Below are 25,461 nucleotides of genomic sequence, written 5' to 3' on the forward strand. Positions count from 1 at the left end.
GGGTCCAGTTTCGAATCATCAAAATGCTACACACTTTTCTCAGGATCGAATAAAAATCCCTATTTCAAATAAGTTCGTTTTTTGTTTCCTCAGTGCTACACACCTATATGAATCTTAGCCTAATTTACTCCTTCTACTCACATTTAACTTTCTCAGGTTTTCTACAATTCTTTATCTTCTTTGCGGGTTTCTTCTTTTCCTTTCTTCAATAATTTGGTTATTCTTAAACATTTACTTATCTATTTTTTCAACCAGTGTTTTCTTTCACTTACTTTCAGTTTTCACAAATCTTACAGTGTCAAATCTTACAACTATCGTTATTTACATATTTCTGTATCAAAATTAAACGAGTAAAAATATCCCTATTTGACTTTACTCCTGAAGTATTTAATTTGTATTAGCCTCATTGAGATTCTAGTTTATTCATAATGTTAATATTTTTTGTGTATTTTCACCCATCATAAAACCCACACTATACTTTTAGTTTGGCCTATAATATAGAATATCATCCTCGACAAATATTTTAAGTGTCGTGTTAAAGATTTACTAGAGTCTCAGTAGAAAATTGTGGTTGAGATACAAATCAATGTCCATGAATAAATCTTAGAACCCATTCATTTACCAGTCTACGTTTCCCACTTAACGTTGGAACCGATTGCCCTAATCACACTTTTATCACTTTGCCGTACATCTTATGGTATTGTTTACCATACATCCGTTGCCCTGCAACTACCTACACCTTGTAAACATCAATAGTCGCCCCGTTGTGTGAGGCTGATAACGCGATAAGTCACGACAAGACAACAATTAACCTTACTCAGTAGGCGGCGCCGTACAAATCACCTCAGTAGATCTCAAGGTTCAACATATACTTGGCACATGCATAGAGCAATCCAGGAGGCAACTACCAGAACTACCTCATATGGGTGTAAAGGTTGTGAAAGGGACAACACATGCTCGTAGATTTGCTATGGTAATCCATTTGCCTTGATATTATCTTGTAGAACACGCGGGAGTAAATTCTTTCAGTCTAGAAATTTCCATTTTCAGCACGATACTGGATAGTTTTATAGTATTGTATTTTCCCCTGTAGAAGTTATATCATGATGATTATTACATGATGGAATAGAAATAATCCAAAAATACAATAAAGGCACAAATAGGAGGAAAACTGAAGATCTTAAAACTCAGCATATTAAGGCATTTAATATTATTATTGTAACATAAATTAATGGATAGTTCATACTATAACTTATCGGGTTTTACAGAAATATAGTCTAAGTTTTGTTTATGTAAAGCCTCAATCTGTAATGTAGTTGCCTTCTAACAGAACTTTCCTTGCAGATCATTATTCCCTAAACAAGTTAATGTGTGTTAAAGACTCTTGAGTAAATGCCATTGCAATGTTAGCCGATCATGATTTATTGAATGGTTGGTTCAGTTTTTATTTTTTTTTTATTTTTTTACATATTTAGCATTATGATTCAGTTGTATGATGATATTTAACGACTATTCGTTCGGAATCTATTTTTATTAGGAGTGGAAGGAAATACAGTAGCCTTATTGAAGAATCCCTCTCCGATGAAAAAAAAATACAACAGCAATAAATAGGAACTGCTCAGGGTATTTACAGAGATAAAATAGGTCAGGCAATAAAATGGGTAATGAAACCATGAAATAGAGATAATCATCCTTCACTTCGGTTCATGGTGGATAAATAGTAGAAAGGACGAGGAAAAGCGGTACCAAGGCTAACGTTTGCCTATTCACTTCTTCAGGAGTGTGGTTCTTACTATTCCAGTTCTTTGGTAGGAAAGAATAGAACCATTGAGCTTTCTCTACGTTTAGGTTTACGGTGCAAAACCGTTGGTCCATGGTAAACACTGGGAAGTAAAAGAACCAAACTACTAACCGGAAGTATTTATTTTTTTAACTATATGTTTCTAGGGTTTCACATTTGATGAATGTTGTCTGAATTTTCTCATAGAATTATATTTCTAACAACACAAATAATACACAAAATTTAATAAAACTATTATTAATCAGAATTCAAAATTAAGAGTTTTCAATAAACATACTATCCCAAAGACTAACAAAACTTCTTACCTGAAATTAATCTATTATTGTTATTTTGGCGATTAAAATATAAAAAAAATAACAAATAGCATTATGGTAAAATGATGTTTAACCAAATAAAAAACTAATGTCCATTATACAAATTTCAATCCATAAATATTCGAATGAGGAGCGAGCTAGTGTAGTAGTTAGAGTGCGGGACTTCGGTCCCTGAGGTCCCGGGTTCAAATCCCGCTAAATCACCAATGAGTTTTATGTAAGTGATAATGCCACAACCATTAGGTCTAGCCTGAAGTAATGCGAAAAACAATTCCGGACTTGTGCCTAGCCTCCAAAGTAAAAAAAATAAATAATATATATTCGGATATTTAGAAACATGATTGTGCTAAACAAACCTTAATCCAAATAAATACACCACCATTAATACAAGAATAAAACAAATAACAACATCAAAACTAAATAACCTTAAACAATTATTGTTAAAACACGTCGTCTGTTTTCTGACCAGTCCAAAAGCACAACACGTAATTAGCCAAATGTGACATGACGTCATCGTATGACACGACCGGTTGTTTAATTCATGACGTAATGACCGCCGCAGCTGTCTGGCTGCAGCAATTTACCGGATACGGAAGTTGAATCAGGAACAGCTGACTCCGGCTCATTTAATTGTTGGTGGCAGACGTGCCTGTTGTCTAGGGTGGTATCAGTTAAAAACCTCTTCTCAGCAGTTGTAGTGTTTACCAGTGACAAGAAATACAATCGGACCATAAAGTGGTTTCTAGGAAATTAGTTAATCACTATTTACATGGATCTTTTATAATTTAATCCGTTGCAGTCAACAATATGTTTAGGTTGGGCTTGAAACTTTGGGGTTGATAGTAAAGAGAAATGTTTTAATAATAGGTACGTGTGAGGTCTACTAAAATACAGTAGATTATTGTAGATAAATATATTAATGCAATATGAGAACTATTTGCTGAAAGAAGTTTCAAGACTGCTATTATTACTAATTTAACCTTAAACACTCATGTAACCAACGAAAAAACTTACTATAAACGATTACGTTACTATATCCATAACAACGACATTTTCACGTAGGCTAACATAACTGTGGTTTTTTGTAGAAATTAACAAAAAATTAATACATTGTAAGTTATGAATATTTTTTTGATTAAAATACAAGGTAGAGAAATTAAAAGGGGTACGCATAGAGGTTTTCTAATTCAAAAACTTCCTGATAATAGACTTTTTCGCCTTTTATGAATCCGCTGACAGACCTTTAAATCACCGAATTATTTCAAGTAATATACTGCAAAGTAAAATATAAAATACGGAACATTTTTTTCAGTAAACCCTTCCTTAATTTGTATCCCTTCTAAATAAATTCCGTACGTAATTAAAAATGCTATTACCATCCAAAATGTCGTGCAATCGAATGAATACTGCTGTTGGAAACAACTAAATGGCGGAGTTGAAATAGTTGGACGTCATTTACAATACTTAACCGACCAGCATACAGTGTATCAAGCATTTGTGGCTAACCAAGTTTTGGACGATGCCCCCTAAAAGCTTTTGCTGGTCTTGGATCTTAGAACAACTTTGGATCCCCAGTGGCTAGCCGCAGCCCTCTGTTAAACCATCCTTTTGTTACAAATCTATTTTAAATACGTTGGATATTTCAAATGTTTTACAATAGTATGTTTTCATACGGTGGGAAGGTATTTTCACTTGCTGTCTTCTTAAATGTTGAGTTTAGAGAATATTCCTTATTTATTTCCTTTCTGAAGATATCACCCTACTTATATACACTTGTGATTGTTGACAAACTAATAGTAGTTACATTCTGCATATAAGCTACTTTTATTAGAGTCTATGGGTTTATAAAACAATAAATAGGTTGAATTAATTTAGTAGTTTTACCAAAATAATGCACAATATAAACACAAAAAAATATGCACAAATAAATATATGTGTTTTTAACACTTTAGAACGATTCTGTAAAAGTTCAACCTACTAAAAAAAGAACAATTACATTTTAAAAATATAATGCATACTAACAATTAATATGTGTAAATTTATTTTTTTAAAGGTTGGCAGCTTCTTTTACTTTGCATTTGTCAATCCACATAGGCCTAAGAGGCACGGGGGTGAGCCGGTACTGTAAATGGTCAACTGTATTGATAAAATGTAGTAGCAGGTACTAGGGTTCGAACCATCAAAGTAGGTATATAACACAACGTATATGCCATCGAAGTTGTGTTATATACTTCGATGGTTCAAACAAATGACCTAGCTACTTTGGGCCCGAAGTCCATAGTACTACCGACTGAGCCACCCCGACAATCCAACAAGCCAATCTAACAATCCAAGCGATCTCACAAGCGAATTAACGAGAATATATTTTTAAAAATGCTTTGTAGTATTCAAATATAATAGCAATTTTATTCGTACTACCGTAGTGCGAACAACAACTCGTTTAGGTTTAGATAGTATTGTCTTATAGCGTAGAATAGCAAACATTTTTCTGAACATTTTGAAATGCGAATATGATAGCATAGAATTATGTTTTGAAACCATATTTGGTTAAAGGATAATTATGTTTCGATGTATTTAGGATTGAGAAAGTAAAATGTGTAAAAAAATGTAAAGCATTTCGTATATGCTATGTAAAACCAAATACACAAAATGCATAATATACTGTAGACATTTGAAATTTAATATATGTAAAGTAAACTGTAAATAACTCTATACATGGCTATATACAAATAAATGCAAATTAGTTTTCATTATCTTATTTATTTAAATAAAAATAGAAATATCGATATAACATCGTAGGTGTATAAATATACCTGATAACCAAATTTTAGTTCTTTAAAATTGTTAGTTTCGAGCAGAAATATTCTTTTCTAGTAGGAATTTAAAAAAAAAATTTGGGAAATAATGTTTAGGAAACTATGTCTTTGTTTTGGATATCTATAAATGAGTACAGAGGGCTTTAAAAACGATTTTACTCGTTCCACACTAAATAGCTTTTACAATTAGCTAAAACAAGAAAACAGTAGTTTTAGGTTTTTTATTTGGTGTAATTTTTTACAAACAAATTGACTAAAATTATTTATTAAATTTTGTACACTTTTTAACTGCGAAATTCCTCTGCGTAGTTTATACACGTGGTAAAAGAGTTCAGAAACGAATAATTTTACCATAAACATACATATATTTCTTCATTCTTACGAAGATTTCTTTTTATACACCCTTATGTATTTTAACAAATCTTCCATCGTTACTCTGATAACACGTAGTGAATGTTTCTAATTGTAACTGTATTGGTGGAGATACAGACAAGAGGAATGGCGGTGTATCGAGGCCCTGTGATTAACCCCAGTGTAAAATATTGTTAACACTTATCAACACGAAGGCGAGCAGTTAGATGGCTGACGTTGGCATCTAATTAAACTGTGTTCCGTGCTCGGTCAAATATTCTCTTTCATATTCGGCCCTTTGTGCTACAGATGTATTTGCATTTCAAAAATTAAAAATTGTAAAAGGGTTCGGCGAATTTGATTGGAGTGGACGCAATTTTTTAATACACTCTGTGTTGAAAAGTGTAATAAATTACCTTGTGAAAATAATTAAAAATAAACAGTATCAGCATTCTGACACATACTTTCTCCCATAACTTTGTCAACAGTGAGAGTAAAGATGATACTTTTTATACTTAAAAATTACAAAAGTTACAATATCTTTTTAACCGTTATTTTTAAGGAAATGGGATTTGTACCATTTAGTTCAGAAAAAGACTATAACATACAACATTTTTATCAAAATCCATTGTGCCATTTTGAGAAAATCCATTTTGTGTTACTTTATGGGGTTTTATAGGAAAATACCCATTAAAAATAAAAATTTCAAAAAATTAAATTTTTTCAACTCAGTGTTGAATTACGTGTAATAAATTACCTTGGGAAAATAATTAACATTTTAGTATTTGCTTTTACCTTGATCTTTCCATCCTTGCTCTTTGTATACAATATTTTAAATGGTATTTTAATCATCCAAGGTTTCCTGTCTGAGCTAAAATATCGATCTGATTTAATAGAACAACAACAAAGATTACAGCAACAGCTGTTTAAACGTTTACTTTCAGAAATTATCGATTTACGTTGTCTCAATAGTGTGGTCCTAGTTACCTGTAGTTTGGGACAAGGAATAAAGTAGTTTTTGTACCATTTTCTTTTTGGATAATATGTAATAATCACCCATGTTTGAAATGCATATTTAATATTCACTCATGTTTGAAATGCATTATAGCGAATTTACTCCCAAACAAATAATTTCTTGAATATCTGTAACGTAATTCACCCATTGAATTAAATTCGTACTCAAAAAAACCAGTTATAAAATTTATAAACAAAGTTCTCACGACTGGAACCAGAATTTATATTCAATTTCGGCTCCGTCTCCACCCAAGGTGTTATTTCGGGCAATAACAATATACCACACCTACCAATATGCCTCCAAATCAAGCCGATACTGTTATGACTGTCCCTTCAAACCAAATCTTCTACACCTCAGTCTGCCAAACACGTATCTCGGTCTTCGATGATGCACTTCTAGTGTTTGCTACTTTTAATTCAGATAATAACACAGCTTCTACAATAATCTCACTATCTTAATTAACATCAGTGGGGAGAAGAATAGATATCGGTGCGGAAATCAGATCTCGGTTTGATTTAGAGGAGGTACTGGACCTCCGTGGGGAGAGGCAAAAACTCGCCTGTCGACTTCCAGCGTTCCCCAGACCCCAGGTGTAGATTTACCAGCAAGTCACTAGGTGTATGAGATTGTTGAATAAACGGGGTAAATAGAGCATAAAAATCAAAAGTACGTCTTCCTAAAATTCAAAAAGTTTCTCAAAAGTTTCTTCTGAGTATATTTACACATACTGTAGTTAATTACAGGTTGGGTAATATATTGTACTTGAATTTGCTACCAATCCCCCCCCCCCAATCATTATCTGACCAAAATTTACGGGGTGTTCAAAAAAGGTGAGGACATAATTTAAGTATGGTTCCTTTGGCCAAAATAATCAAACAAGTGTAGCATATAAGCATATGTCCCATATGTCGTTCCGTTGTCTGACTGTTAGAATGTTTTTTTTTAAATATTTTATTATTATTTTTTTTTACAAAAAACATTCATTACTTCATAACGGGTTGAGTTACAGCGTTGAGATTATGCAAGATGTTTATGCTATTTTCCGCAACCAGTGTGCAAACTATGAATGAAATCCTCTAAAAATAATAGGTATTTTTATTCCATTTCCACAAAAACCGTTCCAATATTCACTGATGGGAAGCGAGCTGCTTTAGTAGTAGAGCTAGAGGGTTCGGTCTCATGGGAACCTGGTTCAGATCATGACAGTCACCAATGGGTTTGGCTTGACAAAAACTCTTGCTTGTAATGTGATAACGGGTTCTGGTAAGAGCGTACCGTTTGATGTTGTAAAGGTGTCCATAAAAGAATTCCACATTAAATAAATCAAATAACTACTTATCTAGTACTAGTTAACTAAACATTAGACAATTAACAAGAAGATGTACTAAACTTAAACAGATATAGAGGTGTATTTAAATATTTTTTATGTTTAAAAATGTTTATTTACCATATACAGGGTGTCTCAGACCACCCGGCCGGCTTGTATAGCTCCAATATGAAAGCAAATGGAAACCTAATTGCAACTGGAACCCCCTATTTTGACCCCAAGGAATTCAGCTAAATTATTTTCAACCCCAAAAAAGCACCCCAAAGGGCAGATTTTGGGGGGTGGGGGTGGTTTTTGGGAAATTTTCAAATGTAAAGGGGGGTCGTGTTATACCTCTTTTTAAAGGTCCTTTAGTCCTGAGTATTTTAGTGGAAAAAGATTTAAATTATCTTCATCCCTATTTACAGGGTGTTCAAAAACGTACAAAAAATAGCCCTTTGAACTACTTTTCACTGTAAAGAAGTGGAATTTTGTGGGGGGTTCAAATTTTGATAACACTTTAATTGCTAAATGAGCTTTCAAAAAACTCTGGTTTCAACCCTTTTGCTATCTTTTTACTTATGTTACGCATTTTCAAACTTTTTGAAGTTTCAAAAGCTGTTATCTCAAAAATTTCAAATGGCAACATGGGTTTAATTACAAACCACATTGTAGCCCTTAAAATTTGCTATAATTTTTGTATTTAATGTTTTTTGGTATCTTCATTGGTTAAAGAGATATAACGAAATTAGTGTATTTTAATGTTTTATTAAATGGTATTCAAAGTGTTTACTGTGGCAAATGTACACCTCTAGGTCTCAATTAAAACAAATCTTGTCTAAAAAAATAAAATAGTACTCAGATTGTTGATCTTGGAAGATTGATAAAGGAAAGAACGCAACTGCAAATGTTCTTAGTTATTTTACAATTCCATGGCTCTAATAGTTCTTTGAATGAATAATTTGTTTGAATCAGCATTAATAGCCAACATACTGATGGACTTCTACAAATGCTTAAATTGCCTTCCATTTTGTTCCATGCAAACCCCAACTTTGTTATGCATGTATTACTTCTTCTCCACTATTATGGTACTGTATTGCTGTTTTACTACCGCAGGTGCATTCACCTCTCGTACAAATCCAGTAAGTTCCTTATAATTTGATTTATCTAATCAAACGTGACCAGTTTCATGCACACGCTCATTGATTTCATGATGATTTTTTTTTTATTTACCAGTAGCATTTATAGACAGTATTCATTCAAAGCACTATTAGAACTTTGTAATTGTAAAATAACTAAGAATATTTGCAGTTGTGTTTTTCCCTTTATTAATCCTCCAAGTTTAACAATCTGGGTAGTATTTTAATTTTTTAACATAATTAGTTTTAATTGCGACCTAGAAGTGTACATTTACAACAGCAAACACTTTGAATACCATTTAATAAAACATTAAAATACACTAATTTCGTTATATCTCTTTAACCAATGAAGATACCAAAAAACATTAAATACAAAAATTATAGCAAATTCCAAGGGCTACAATGGGGTTTGTAATGAAACCCATGTTGCCATTTGAAATTTTTGAGATAACAGCTTTTGAAACTTCAAAAAGTTTGAAAATGCGTAACATAAGTAAAAATATAGCAAAAGGGTTGAAACCAGAGTTTTTGAAAGCTCATTTATTAATTAAAGTGCTATCAAAATTTGAACCCCCCACAAAATTCCACCTCTTTACAGTGAAAAGTAGTTCAAAGGTCTATTTTTTGTACGTTTTTGAACACCCTGTAAATAGGGATGAAGATAATTTAAATCTTTTTCCACTAAAATACTCAGGACTCAAGGACCTTTAAAAAGAGGTATAACACGATCCCTCTTTACATTTGAAAATTTCCCAAAAACCACCCCCACCCCCCAAAATCTGCCCTTTGGGGTGCTTTTTTGGGGTTGAAAATAATTTAGCTGAATTCCTTGGGGTCAAAATAGGGGGTTCCAGTTGCAATTAGGTTTCCATTTGCTTTCATATTGGAGCTATACAAGCCGGCCGGGTGGTCTGAGACACCCTGTATGTGGCAAAACTAAAAAACATTAAAACTTCCTATCAAACTTTACAAACATTGTGTGTTGAATATGCTTCCTTGTCAACTGCTAAATTTGAATGTATCTCGCGTTAATTTCACTGAAAGCTTTGGCTGGTCAATCACTTTGGAGGCATTAAGTAGGCAAGGCAATTTATTAATTAAACATCCACGCAAATGGGAAAAATATATCAATACCTTGGTTAATCTGGTAAAAACGACTATATTGTGATTACGGGGTATATAAAGTTCACTGGCGTGAATAGATTTTATTTAAGTATTAATATACTACTCACATACCTAACATCCGACAAAAAAATGTGTATATTTGTTAAATGATAATGGACTGTATAAGTTTAAAGATTAGAATGTTCTAAGGTCCAAGGGTGCATAAGCTTAATCAAACATAAGCTTGGCCAACACCATAACCAATGAGAAAATAAAAACATCATAGTTCAGGTTTGGGGTGTTTCACAGAAAAAAATTAAACTGTTGATGTACTCCTGATGGTTCTTTAGAGACTTTATACCACCCTATTTTACTATGAATTTTCTTACGAAATTTTGGAATCAACCCCATCTATATATACTGGGATGATTGTTTTGACGTGGGCAGGGCTAACGAATTTTACTTATGTATTTCTAAAAATTTTCAATGGCGTAAGTATTATCTAGACTAGTGACATTAAACAAAAAGCCTTCATAGTATGGGCTTTTACTATCTAAAAACAGTAGTGTTCTCTATTAATTAAAAAGAGTTTATTTTCGTCAATTTAATGGATAATAAATCATGTTGATGATATTAAGGATATTTAAATGTTAACCACATAACAACTTTAATCCATTTATTGTGAAAGCTTAAACTTGAATTTAATTCAAAATTAAATTAAATTCTTTTCGAAAATAAAACTTCAGCAAACAAGTGATCAAACAATCTATGATTAAAAAGTAGATAACCTCCGAATGCAAGATCAACTTGTGCATACCAATTTCCCCTTTGACACCATTTGTGTTACAAAGTTGGTATTTCAAAGTCAGGTGGCGTTTAGATAATTCATTCTAATTACTATTTACGTTAACGACAAATTTGTGTAATTGAAAAGAGAAAAACTCCTAAAATTACAGCTGTTGAATGATTTACAAAAGTTCCACGTATTACTATTATTAGAGGCGAAAACAGAGTGCGAAACGAAAAAAGAGGGCTGTTATTAGGGAGCGAAGAATGGCTGATGAAGTGTAGAATATATAACGGGCAATTACCCAAGCTCTAGATCACACGACGCAGAGCAACAAACATTCTTTGTGATAATTGTTTATGTCAACTAGTAGTGAATGTAGCATTAACTGTGTAAATTACTTTTGGCTAGTGCTAGATCATAATGATTGTCATTCTAAGTTAATTTTAGTTTTTTATGTCTATTTTCTCTTAGCTGTAACATTTGATTAGTGCTAAATCTACTTAACATTACATTGTAACCACAATTTTAGTAGGTAGCAGAAGTTGTAAAACCATTTTTCCAAAAACCACAACCGAAAGTGATCAATTCAGTTCCAGGGAAGACTGAGTTTAAGAAATTATGGTTTATTTTTATTGGGTAAATCAGACCACCCGTGCGCAAAGGTTTGGTCAAACAAGGGTTAAAAATTAACATTTTTTATTGAAACCCCGCCATCACTTTTTTGTGGGTCACAATTTTTAAATATCACTTAAGGCACTTTTTTCATGTTAGGATCTTTATAAGTGCAAAGTTATGGCCGAAAAGTAATAAAAAAAAAAATAAAAACATGTTGAATATCCATGACATTTGACAAACTTTAGAAGTAATGCGTTTTTAAAACGAAGGATAGCAATTTTCAAAAAACGTACAGAAGTGTCTTGTAGAAAATTTAATTCCTGACCATGAAAATTCTTTCAAATCTTCTGCTAAGTCTTACTGTTTTCAAGCTATAGCCAATTTAAAAAACTAAAAAAAAAAATTGGGAATATTTTTTTTTTGGGGGGGGGGGATTGTATTTGAAAATGTATTTTTTTTGGATTTTCTTGGTGGTTTGAGACTTTGAGACGGATCACCATAAAAAACTTCATATTCATAGCTAATCTAGAAGATAGTAAACATTTGTATACCTGATCATTAAGTCAGTGAGTTACATAAGCGGCTGTATATCCTGTTAAAGTATGTGCACGGGTCTGATTCAAGCTGTATAAATGTATAAACACTACGAAGTATACATTTGTATTTAAAACGTTTCTATAAAGTACTTAGATTTGTGGATTACTCTCGAATTAGGTCTTTATTGGACTTCAACTACCTTGAACCTTTTTTTTATTGTGTCCAATCCTAAACTAACTTCATCAAATATTTACTCTCATACTGTAGGGACTACTAGACATTGTTCGAAGCCATGTTGGTTTTTGCTTTTACAACTATGGCGTAAGATGGGAAGTATTCAACAGATTAACTGACAAGCAGGAAGAGCGGAAATAAGCCAGTTCAGAGCCGGAAAGGTTTATGGTCTCACCTGAGACTACAAGCATAAACTGTGATGCTTAAACATCTAAACACTCTTGTACAACATTTTGATACATCAATGGATAATAAAAAGGTAGCATAATCGACAGATACGGGGTGTCCCGTAAGTAAAAATCAAACATTTAGGACTAGGTTTAATGGGTCATAATAAAACCAAAATCAAGAGAAAAAATTTTGACTCATCGTCAGCGAGATCATGATTTTTACTGCTACAATCCAGTCAAAATAAGACCAAGAAATTTCCGCATAAATATCACGATTGCACCGATAGTTTAATGGAATATAATTTTTGGATAAGGAAAAATGACGTGTTATAAATATTTTCCAGCAATATAATAGGAGCCTTTACTGAGGTCTTCATGTTAAAACTTTGGTGATAAAATAATTTTGTTCCATTTCATGGTCACCAGAAGCCTAAAACACTATTTTGACCTCAAATGTCTGTGTCCGCTATAGTTATTGGTTTGCAAAAGCAAGATATAAATAAATATGTCGAATCAACATATTAACTACCTCATAGTAATTTTTTTTTTCAAAATAAGCCTGGTTTTCTAGACCAGGCTAATAAAGCTTTTAGTCAGAAAGGAGAGAGTGTGTATACCAAAGAACGGAATCCATATTTTTATTATATATAAAACTATTTTTTCAATGGTAGATGATAGTATATCTATGGTTTTTAAAGGTAAGGCATAGCCATAACGCATATTCTTATTTCCTGACCTTAAAGAAGTTTTGTTAAATATTAATATTAATTAATATTATATATTAATATTAATATTAAATACTTGTTGTATAATAAAAAGCATTTAATTGCTGTAAGTTTTATATTCCTATATATTCACTATATACACTATTAAATTATTTTAATGATTTAGTTAATTTATAGTATCTACGTTTTGAACACTAAAACATTCAAAGAACTTTTTAATTTACAATATTAAACGAAAATACGCCCAACAAGATCAATATCCTTTATCAACAAAGGTGGGTGAATCCCAATTCCGTTTGTTATTTACTGAAGTCTTCATTTATATTCTAAAAGCAGGCGAAGTCTGATTAAAACGGGGTGTTTGTTTATAGAGGCCGGCCTTTGATGTGTACCAATTGGATTAGACACCACTTTATTTTTTACTTCAATCTACCTACCTTTAATTTTGATGGCCGAATGTTTAAAGTTTAAAAATAGGGTACTTCAGTATTAAACGGAGGCCACATTTTGTCAGCGCGCTGCGGCGGTTATGTTAGGTTGGGTTATCATAATAGAAAGTATCGTTCGATTCATAACGAAGCGAGGAAAGTCCTACACACATAATATTTACGATAACCCAACCTAACATAACCGCCGCAGCGCGCTGACAAAATGTGGCCTCCGTTTAATACTGAAGTACCAAAAATAGTCAGTAAGAGAAGGATTACGGTGGTTCTGGTAACGTTTCTGGGTTTGTTAAACAAAGAAAAGGTACCTAACAGTGTGTAAGGTTGATTTATTAAATAGGTAGGCCTGGGGGATTGATAAATTTAGGTGAAAGTTACACGAATATTTTTTTGGATATACTATATAATTCAATTGTTACATTTGAAAATTTTGTAAAAACTTCAAATTTTTTTTACTTTTTTCAAACTCTTGGATTAAGGAAAATATGAAATAATATAGCTGCAAGCTACATGACATTACAGCTATACATATCTTCTCTCGGCTGCACTTTACTTTAGGTCCTAAACTCATTCGAATGAAAATATCGATCGATATATCGATTAATCGATTGTTTCACTCGATATATTTTTTGGTTCGTTAGGTAAGGTTAACCTAACCTAACTAACCAAACGATATATCGAATGAAACAATCGTATAATTGATATTTTCAATTGAATGAGTGTAGGACCTAAAGTAAAGTGCAGCCCTTCTCTCGGCATATTTTGAATTTATAGGTTATTTTCGAACATGTTTCTTTGATCCTACTAATTGATACTATTAGCCAAGACATGTGTTTATTTTTACCTTATATTTTTATATTTTCTCATACCAAAGGCTTTGGCTATACACTTCTTCAATAGAACATAGTAATTACAAACACACGTAAATTGAAATTAATAGGTTTAAATATTTCATTAAAACACATTTTACACAGTATTTTATTTATAAATAGTCAAAACCGTGCACAAGTCTGAGTGTTCTTCTTCTTAACACCATGCTAATCAGCTGACTCAGATGCTAAACACAGCAGGTCATCGTGGGACTACCAGCCCTAGGGTCTTCCCTCGTTAACCCGGTTAGTGACATTTGTACAGTGGTTAGCAACTTTAGACGTCTACAACCGTGAGAAAGTCTATATCTACACGACACGAGAGTTTAACATGATTATCGCATCTGCTTGTGGAAAATATTCTTAAGATTATTGGGTGATAAAATCTCACACTTTAACTACTATTGTCGATATTTATAGCATACACTGTAAATGCGATAATCCCTGATGTGGATTAACGTCCGCGCTAGTGAGTACTACGACTATCCGCAGTACTATCCTGATAATTAGACCAATTCGTAAATAACAAGGCAAAAATGTGGTTCGGATTCCACTATTTTAGTTGCCATTAGCTGTATGGGCTATTAATTAACAGCTGTGTCTAAGGAACATGTCGGCCTTAGTCACTAACAAGACTACAAGATCGCGTCACTCATCCTACACTCATCTCCATTCATACTTGGCTTAAAATACGTACTTTTATGGTCTCAATTTCATGGAAAAGTATTACAGTATTACTGAAAACGTTTTTTTTTTGTCAATATAATATTACTAATATAACAGTTGCTGATACAATGCAAAATAATAAGTGTGTCAAATAGGCCTACATATGAAAATGCCTACTTGTGTCCATTCTACGTGTTTTTAAACACAAAAAACTATATTTTACACTTGGAGCAAAACTATTATGTTTTAATGACCTATTTCTGATCATTTTTTTAATAAATTCCACGTGATAATTATTTTTCACATTTTTATGTTTCTATATCATTAAGTTAGACAAGACAAAAGTGATTGATTTTATTTAAAGTTTGTTGTTGTAAAATTGTAAAAGCAAAAATCCCTAAAACATTTAACAACCTATTAAATTGTCGTTACACTGTACATAAAATAAACTATTATGTTTAGAATTTTGATCCAGTTGTTATATCACTGAATATTCTGGGTCCTATACCAAGTGGGAGCAGTTAATACCTTAGACCTTTAAACCTTTAAACAATAACGTCAATTTAAGCAACCATTCCATTTTATATTTTAAAATTATTTCTTCGCAATTTAGTTAAACTCAGATATATTCATCAAAAGCTTCATTACAAAAGACAGGCCTGCCTAAAATGGTCTTCTTCTTCTCGACGTATCGACATCAAGTGTGGACGGTCAGCTGACAAAGTTGACAAACCACGTTACCAAGTCCTCGACAACTTGCTTCGCCTTAAGAGCGTTAAAGTTAGCTGATTCTGCAATAGTGACCTTTGCCCGCAACTAACTTTTAACTCACTTCTCTATTGGTCTGATACCACATTTACTTAAGTTTATATCTCCGTGGCGAAGCGGTTTAACAATTCATTTTGCTGTTTAACTTGCGTTCGTCACATTCAAACATTAAACAGGAAAAATAGTGTATAACCCTACTACAAAAATATAAGGACTGTATAGCTAAATAATTTATATATACAAAAACTGAGCTAAATAATTTATACAACAAAAACTGTTTTTAAATAACACAATTCCACGTTCAAACGCACTAAAATGTAGAATAATTTATAAATATGTAGAAAGAATAATTACTTTCAAGATTTAAAATGAAAAATATTGGGCGAAAAGCAAATTTACAAATACCCTCCTTTTATTATTATCTATTGCATGCGCCCATTGTTTTTCGTTTTAGATCTTACAAGTATTTATTCTTTCCACATATTTATAAAATATTTTGTACTTTTTGTGCATTTAAAACAAACGCACAAAAACGCAGTGTGGCATTTAGAAATGTTTTTTTACATATAAATTATTTTCTACTTTATAGTCTTTAATGTGTAAGTATGTTAAATTTGTATATGGCTTGTTAATACACATCGATGGAGATCGATGTTAATACACAACCAACACTTTTTTATCTGTAATCAGATGCTTTATCTTTACTTTGAAATGTTTGTTTATATTTTTAAAATCTATCGAGAGCAGAACCTGTACCTCTTAACCTCTGCTTTTTGAAAAAAACTTTCTAATTAAAGTATTTACAGCTGACTTCAGTGTTAACGACACTCGTAGAAGATTTTAAGGCACTCGCCAAGGCTCGAACCTTAAATTTTCTACTCGTTTCGTTAACACTATTTTTACGCAATCGTTGCGTAAACTTCTATTTCAATTGCCTGATAACTATCTCCAATCCCTGCAATTCAAATATTAAACAATCCAAATAATGTTAAACCAAATTATGAGAGGTTTTAGAACATACCTTACAAGGAAATACACCTATGCCTACAATACACATTCACAAAAAGTAATGAAAATGGAATCTCGTCAAAAATAATATAAGATAAACTATATTCTTCGTTAAAAGCTTCATCCCCGTCTGTACATTTTAACATGCAGGCAGGTAGAGGTGAACAACGACAAATTGAATACAAACTACTGACGTGATAGATTATACCATGGACAAAGTCGATCTGGAATCGGATTAGAGTAAAACGTGACTGATTCAGTCCGGTCTAATTTCAATGAACTTTGAACAACGTGAAACATTAAACTAGTTTGATTTTTAAAATATGAAATGTCGGAATGTCTAAATCAAGGTTATAGAAGGTTAAGATCAAGAAAAAAATTGAGGATTTTAAAATTATATTCGTAAAATATTTTTATACGGCAAGGGTGCTAAATGTTTATTTTTTAAATTAATGTATTAAAATATATGAACAATTTGATTTTTTTTTACCAATGACCAAAGAATAACAACTAATTGTAATCGTTGGTAGCTTGTCATTGCTAATATTTGATCAAAAGTATATAATGATCGAATAAACTGTACCATAATGGGTTTTACAGTAGGCCTAACTGTCTGCAATTGAACCCAAATCAGTCAATATTACGGTTCAGGGACTATTACAATTAATTTTAATTGACCATAATATCAAAAGCTACAAACTTGCCAAAAAACAACTTATCGTAAAATAAAAATCTATCGTAGACTACTTGTTTAATTGCGTAAGTTTTAGTACAATAGACCTTATATCCACTTACACCAGGATTGGTTAACGAAAGCGAAAAACACCGCTACAAATTATGATAAACTTTGAAAATGCTACTTAGTTCTAGGGACGTATTAAACAGTAATTTTCCGCTTAGTATATTTTTCACCTCCGTGGATGTTTTAATTGTTTGTTGAATATACGAATACTTTGTAGAGGTTAGCATAATAATACATAGAGACACATAGAGGTTACACATAGTAGAGTTATTTAGTGAGCATGTATTTTCCTTGCAATCACTGAAGCTCGAATCGTCTTTATCAACGTTTTCTGTATATTTAGTATACAAAATCACACATTTAAATTTCTGTGTGGCTGTTCATTTTATAAAGTATAGACCTACAACATTCTATGTGAAATTATTTATTTTTTTACTTGACAATTAGCTGTTTAAAACACATCTCAAATGTTTCGTTTAAATAAACACATACGCTGGAAGCTTTCTCTCCCTTAACTCCTAAAGGTATACTTACAAGAGTGACTATTTCCAGGTGTATTTCCACGAAATGTCTCCCAAGCTGACGTTCTGTTGTCTGGTTGATCTACACAAAGTCCGTCCTGGGGCTATCCCGGTCCATTTCCGTCTAACACGACGGCAGTGGCCAATAGGAAACAAGCATTGGCCACCATTCTCAACTTACATTGTAATGTTTATCGTTACTTCGAGTATAGTTATAGTGTGTAGTGAGTTATTATCAATGTGTCTTCATATTCTTGTCATGTAGTTGTTATGTTGTTTAGGTTTTTCATTTGCTTAGATTGTTCTCGTCGTTTTCCTAATTTTTCTTAGATTTTTATTCGTCACATGTTTCAAAGCTATCCATGTACATTACATATTGTTGGGTTAGATTTTCCTTAGTTTATCAGAATAAAATTTGTATTTCATTTTTTGAGTTAAATGACGTTTTTACATTATAATCTCTATTACGGTTTATAGTGTAATTACATTACAAGATGCTGTTATTAAATGCACCTTCATAAAACAAGTTATTGTAATTGAAACAAAGGCCTTTATTCAATACCTCTTTGTTTTAAATTTTATCCAAAATAAAAAGTTTCAAGATTAATCCTCTGTTTTTATTCCGAAAATATTTTAGTGTTGTGTTTAATTTATCATGATTTATTTGAGAATCCCAATTTTACATGTAGGGAATAAGCTATATTTTCATGTAACATCCCTTCTAAATAAGGTGACAATTCATATCAGAATTAAACATTGATAACTAGTTTGGTAATCTTTATTCGTCAAATTTTGTCGAATTATAAATTAATCTAAATCCCCGAAGAAAAAGATGTATCCTACAAGTGTTGACCGCTTAGAGCAAGTTCAAGTTTAGCCACAAAACTTGGTCTTGGACTACTTGAGATGTTCTAAGTGCGTTCAAGTTTGCTAGATCTAAATTAGTGGTAACCACATTTGTCGGCTGCAATACCAAGTTTCTTTCACTTTATTGTGCTTATTTTTAATGGTAAGTAATTCACCTATGGGTTTACAAAAGGGGTTTTTTTCACAATAATAATTTGGTAAATTCAAAGTTAGGTTGTATTGTAATAACAGTTTACATTCTAGCGGATTCTTGTACTTGATAAGTGTAGTAAATATATGGATTATTTTTGTTTAGTTTATTTGCAACTTAAGGTGGTAGTGAAACAATAAATGCAAATTTGTTATTGGTTATCTTGTAAAGTATAACTTACTAAGCGTAAATGCTCTATAGTTAGTAGGCCTATTTTTTTGGAGCTTACTGTTGAAAAATTCCTGCTTTAAAATTAAAGTGTGTTATCCAATTATCTTCTAAAATTGGATTGTTAAATTTGTCCATACTAAAGATCGTCCAGTGGTCGAAAACTCTACCAAAAATATGTAATGTATGTACTTCTCTATTTTCATCCCTCGCTGTAAATAAAACATGTGATAGGAATTTGTTTTGACTTTCTGTTTATATTTAGTTGTTATTTCGTCACCATCATGACAACCCATAAGGTCATACGTTATTTTTTTACGTTTTCAAATTCATTTGTTATGCTTATTTTTGAGCCTATTTTAATTTATAAAGGGATTCTGCACATCTACAGGAAAATATCTTTCTAACAGTATGCGTAGATTTTTCCTGCGATGCACACGTGCTGAAAACAAAGGTTTTAAATAAACATGCCAGCGTGTTAATATATAGATTAAATTTAGTTTATTATCTTGCAATTGTAATATTTGCATGCAGTCTATTTTATTTGTAATACTCTTGTTCTGTTTTAGGTAGGATTCATTAACTTCACTAAAGACAGGACCGGATTCTCAACAACAAAACAAAGGGGAGACAATCTTTTATAGTTTTAAAATGTGCACAATATTCTTTGACTTAATGTATCTTTTTTTTAGAAAATTGTAATATTTTTTATAAAAAAGAAAGCGAACTAAACAAAAAACTCCTACTTTTTCCTAGTGTAAAAAGAGCCTTTACACTTTTTAAGAATGATTACAAACAAATTTTAAAAATCTATATTTTGTATAAAACCCAAATATTTTCCACATGTTTCAAAAATGACATCCAATACTGTAATGGAAACTCTTCCACAGCAAAGGAAGCAGTACTTAATGTAGAAGGCCAGACTGGACGGTAAGGAGTGTGACTGAGTTGTTAATATCTTGCTGTCTCACAGCCTGAATACAGATACTGAATCTTCAATCCCAAGTTTTTGTATTGTATAAAAATTGTCAGCACAAAACATCGGGGTAAGCAGTTCGAAGAGGTGTGACTGTTTTACCGATAATGCTAGAATTAGTTGACTTGAAAATAATTCCTGTTAATTTTTGGTTAAGGAGCAGAAGTACTGTAACTATATAAAATATAAAATTCAATCAAATCCAAGCAGGTTCTTTAAATATAATTTGAGCCTTAAAACAACTTCCATATGTTTAACGATTTTCACTTAGAAAATAATATTGGTAGAGATTTTATTTACTATAATTTAGCTCTCAGAACTTGTCTAACTACTATCCAACAACCAGTGGATAAGATTAACTACTTAGTGAAGTGTTGATTCATTTGAAATTATAACATCTTAAATTCATTATGAACTACCGTACAAAAAAGTTGACTCTTCATTTTACGTAAGAAAATCAATAGAACTATTTAAGAACCCGTAAACTACTGAAAGTGTGTATTTAAAGGAACATAATGAACACATTTATCACTGGGAAGGTGAATTTCTATAAATCGAGTCATGGAAGAGTGCGGCTCGCACCTCGAGCTGTTAATCTACCGGCAAATAAACGGAAACAATTAAATTTATAATTAGTAGTAGTAAAATAAACAATGGGCTGCAACTTAACTATACTCTTTGTTCTAATAACACTATATTTTATCGTTACGAGCCTAATACAGTATTAATCGTGTCGATTTAGCCTCAGACATGCAAAGGACGAAAAAAATTGTCCAAGACTCGCTTCGATTTTCTTAGGCTAATAAATGTAAAAATAAACCCTAACTTCATGATTCTATGCATCTAAGAACATAACTGTAGACATCGATTGAACATATGGCTCTAAGACCTATGATTTAACAAAATAAATAAACGAGGAGGTCATGCACAGGTTACAGTTTAACACTTGTTTTCGAGGTCAAACGAATAAGCAATAACCTTTTACCTTTTAAAAATTATATTTGTTTATTACAGTAATTATTTGAATAAAAATACTGGATTACAAAAAGTTAAATTTGTTGGTGGACAAATATGCCTTATAGAGTGATTTACTTTGCTTGATCAGGCTCATTCAAATTCTTTTTTCACAACATTTTTGCCTTTCTTATCTGATTGTGGTTAATTTTCAACTCAAAGTTATTTATGGTTAGAATTTAAAACCAGTACAAAAGTTGGATCTTTGAAAATGATCTCTGGAAATAAATGAAACATTTAGGGGGAAAAGTCATAAATTAAATTACCTGTTTTGATACCAGTTGGCACTCCTGTAGATCATAATCTTTAAAATGACACCTAAATCATAAAACCGTTAAAGTATAACAATCGAAAAAATGTATGATACAAAAACACTCCTTACTATATCAAATAATAAATTCCGAATAGGCCTTTACTCTACTCCCTCTACTTACTTTTCCACCCTACCCACACATTTAAACTACACAGATATTCATGACATTTTGTACTAACGTTTTTTTATTTTTTATTTTAATTACCGTTCTTAACAGACATGAACTACAATAGTCGGAGCCGTTATATTGCACCACTGAAATACAGCAACAATGTCTTGCAATAGCAATTAGTTATATTGGATAAGGCTAAAGCCCGCCTTCAACTTAAAGCCTTTGAGTCTTCACTGACATGGCTATGCATAGTGAAATTAATTTGTTATTGAAATAGACTTCAGTTGTAACTGCTGCTCGATTTGTGTGGATGTAAAATGTGCACAAACTTTAAATAACGTTTTTTAAAAACAGAGGCAAGTATTTCATTATTGCAGTATTTAAAAGGTACGAGTAAATAACCTTGATTGATTTCAAAGATATTACAAACAAAAACCAGGTTTTCAGTGCAAGGTTATTTTTGGATCATTCTTTATATGGATATATCGTCATAATAAAACGATTTTAATTTGATAAGAAATTGTACTACTATTTAAATTCAATATTATATCTGTTACGATTATTTTAATAATTGTCATTAGATACATAGCGTACGTAGGCTCCCTTTGATTTTCAAAGCGTAATATAATGTTTTAGTTTGTTTGGATTGATAATAATAGAATTTATTTTTAAAACAGCTATGAAGTTGTATGTTTACAATGTGATAAAAATACAACTGGCAACATACAGTTTTAAATTATTCATAAAACGCAATTTTTTTAAATAATTTAATACATATACAATATATATTCAAAACTAATTGAAATTAAGTAATACATATAATAATAATCGGCCATTTAAAAGATCGTTGAAGAAACTGTGTTGTTTGGCTGGAATACTGGAGTGAGGAAAAAAATGTTCTGTTAAAAGTAATTAAATGCAGCAATTAGCTACTTTGCGTGCTATAAACAGTGCAAGAAAGCCCACTTTGTCAGGTTACTGTAGGAAAAGATTATTTATTATTTACATGATTTATTAGGCAAATTTTACAGATTGAATGATTTGAAAACAAAATTCTTAGATATGATTATTTTTTTAAGCAAATTTGTCTACTGCAACAATTTAATGAACGTTGTGGAGTTACATACTTTTAATTTTCAGCCCACTTTAACAAACATAATATTTTGAATAATATATATTTATAATAATCATATTTAATAATTATAATAATCATATTAATATTTTATTATTTTAAATCATAGTAATTTAATAACACGTTACATATTCTAAACAAGTAATGTAAGATCTATACGAGTAAAGTATACAAATATTGAAAATTTATACCGATTCTCATACAAGTTTCTGACACATGCATTCAAATATTTTTTTTTGCCCCTCTACGTATTTTTTTTTACCTATTACTTAAATTAATGTTCTGAAAATATAGCTTAAAACCCCAGTTTCCTCTTTGTTAACTTATTAACCTGTTCTGGTCAGCATAGTCTAGTGCCTGCATCAGCATCATGGTTAATGAGGTTTTGGTACATCGATCGACTAATGCATCCTAGATGTTTTAATTATCTAGTATGGCTTATTAGGATGATATTCTCTTCTAAATATTATTTAACGAATAGTTTCAATTATTCCTTTCTACACTTTTATAATTTTTCGTATTCTTTAACTTTATGAACATAACAACTAACATTAATGATGATAATAAATAGAATAAAACACTGTAGGTATTAATGTATTATCTTCCGATTTATAAGTAGTTTTTGTTTCTATAAATCATTATTTATCAACTTGAATTTTTTAAGATCACAAAAGATTGATAAGGGTCTTTTGATTAGTTTTTTCATCATTTTAAATTTTCATCGTGTTTCTTTGGATTAAATAAATATTGCTGTTGTTTAAAAGTAGGTTTAGGATGGTCCAGTGTTTTGGATTTTTTTTATTTGTCAAAATATTACTTCATATTGAATATAGACGTATTCATGGATATCATTTATTGAGCATAATGACCATTATTAACTCCAAATTACAAGGGCCAAAGTAACATAGGCAACACTGCAACATAGGTAACAAACTGACTTTGATATTCATGTTACTGTATCTTAGTAAAGCATTACATAAATGGATAGTTTTATTTTATTTGTCTAAATCACTGTAGATAACTATGAAATTTTGGAACTTTGCAATAGAATAGCAAAATAGTTCACCTTTAATTTTTTGTATGAAACCTGGCTTGTCTTAATTTTTTATCATATTACATAATACGCAAACTTCTACAGTGGATATATATTCCTCAGCTTTGAAAATGCGATGTTTGGAGACTTCACTTCCAAATATCACAGGCTGAGATATCTACATCTAGCGACTACCACAGAAAAGCGTACCCAAGGCCGTCTCTGCCTGATGTACAAGTCTCCAAATACTGTATCGCGTTTTCAAAGATGAGGAATATATATACTTCATACCATAAGCATATCATTTTTTATTTTTTCTGTGCTATAACAAGTGTAAAAAATTTAACACTAATACAAATAAATCCACATAGTTTTGTCTGTAATTTCTTTCCCGAACTGAACGTACCATCAACGTATATGAATATTTTGAATATTTTTCTGTCTTTATAGGCAAATTTCTTTATGTAAATATTAAGTTTAGGGATTTCACCAAATTGCTTAACCATTTGAAGCGTGAGCCCCTCTCCACGCTATACCCGGTTTGCAGGGACGTGATAGATTATGTAAGCAAATCCAGCAGCCAGCCGGGACAATGCATGCACAGGTATGGATTACAAGCTTCCGTCATTGATTTTGTAATAGTCCAATTCTGAGTTCAGTTACAGTTTTGCAAAAACAGAATCAACAAATTCGTTCGATGTATGAATGACCAATTATCAATGCTTTAAATTTTATTTAACAAAACGAAGTCAGTCTGAATTGACTTTTATTTTGTATACTATTATTTTTTACTTCATACATCTGCAGGTAATTTAATATCAGAAGGTCCCCAAGGTTCTGGGTTTTAGAACCTCGTTAATCAAGGCTAATTTAAAGCATGGTTGTTGTAATACCAACCTTATAAGTGAGCTAAGATTAGCCTTAGTAGAATCGTAATATTTATAACTAGTATTAAATATGTTTCACCATTTGCTTCTAGAAAGCCATATAATAAATTAAATGTTCCTTTTCCCCCACAGGTGTTTCATTTATCTGCATCAAAATGCAGATTGTTTCCAAAGAAACTCGATTGACAAAGAATTTACGTGTCGTACACGCTAAATGGTATTACCATTTCTTATCAAGTGATTTATTTCCAACTCAAAAACTTTTGAATATTCGTTGCAACGTGTAATAACAGTTCTACATGTACAACAAGTATGCTGTGCAAGTTTGTTCCAGGTATAACTTATTGATGCTAAACATGTAGCTAAAACTATTAAATATTCGTTGCAACGTGTAATAACAGTTCCACATGTACAACAAGTATGCTGTGCAAGTTTGTTCCATGTATCACTTATTGATGCTAAACATGTAGCTAAAACTATTAAATATTCGTTGCAACGTGTAATAACAGTTCCACATGTACAACAAATATGCTGTGCAGTTTGTTCCATGTATCACTTATTGATGCTAACATGTAGCTAAAACTATTAAATATTCGTTGCAACGTGTAATAACAGTTCCACATGTACAACAAGTATGCTGTGCAAGTTTGTTTGAGGTATAACTTATTGATACTAAAAACGTGGCTAAAACTATTAAATATTCGTTGCAACGTGTAATAACAGTTCCACATGTACAACAAGTATGCTGTGCAAGTTTGTTCCATGTATCACTTATTGATGCTAAACATGTAGCTAAAACTATTAAATATTCGTTGCAACGTGTAATAACAGT

This window comes from Macrosteles quadrilineatus, unplaced genomic scaffold (genome assembly GCF_028750875.1).
Source record: "Macrosteles quadrilineatus isolate MER2022 unplaced genomic scaffold, UCM_ALF_1.0 Scaffold_8__2_contigs__length_117827958, whole genome shotgun sequence".
Taxonomy (NCBI): Eukaryota; Metazoa; Arthropoda; class Insecta; order Hemiptera; family Cicadellidae; genus Macrosteles; species Macrosteles quadrilineatus.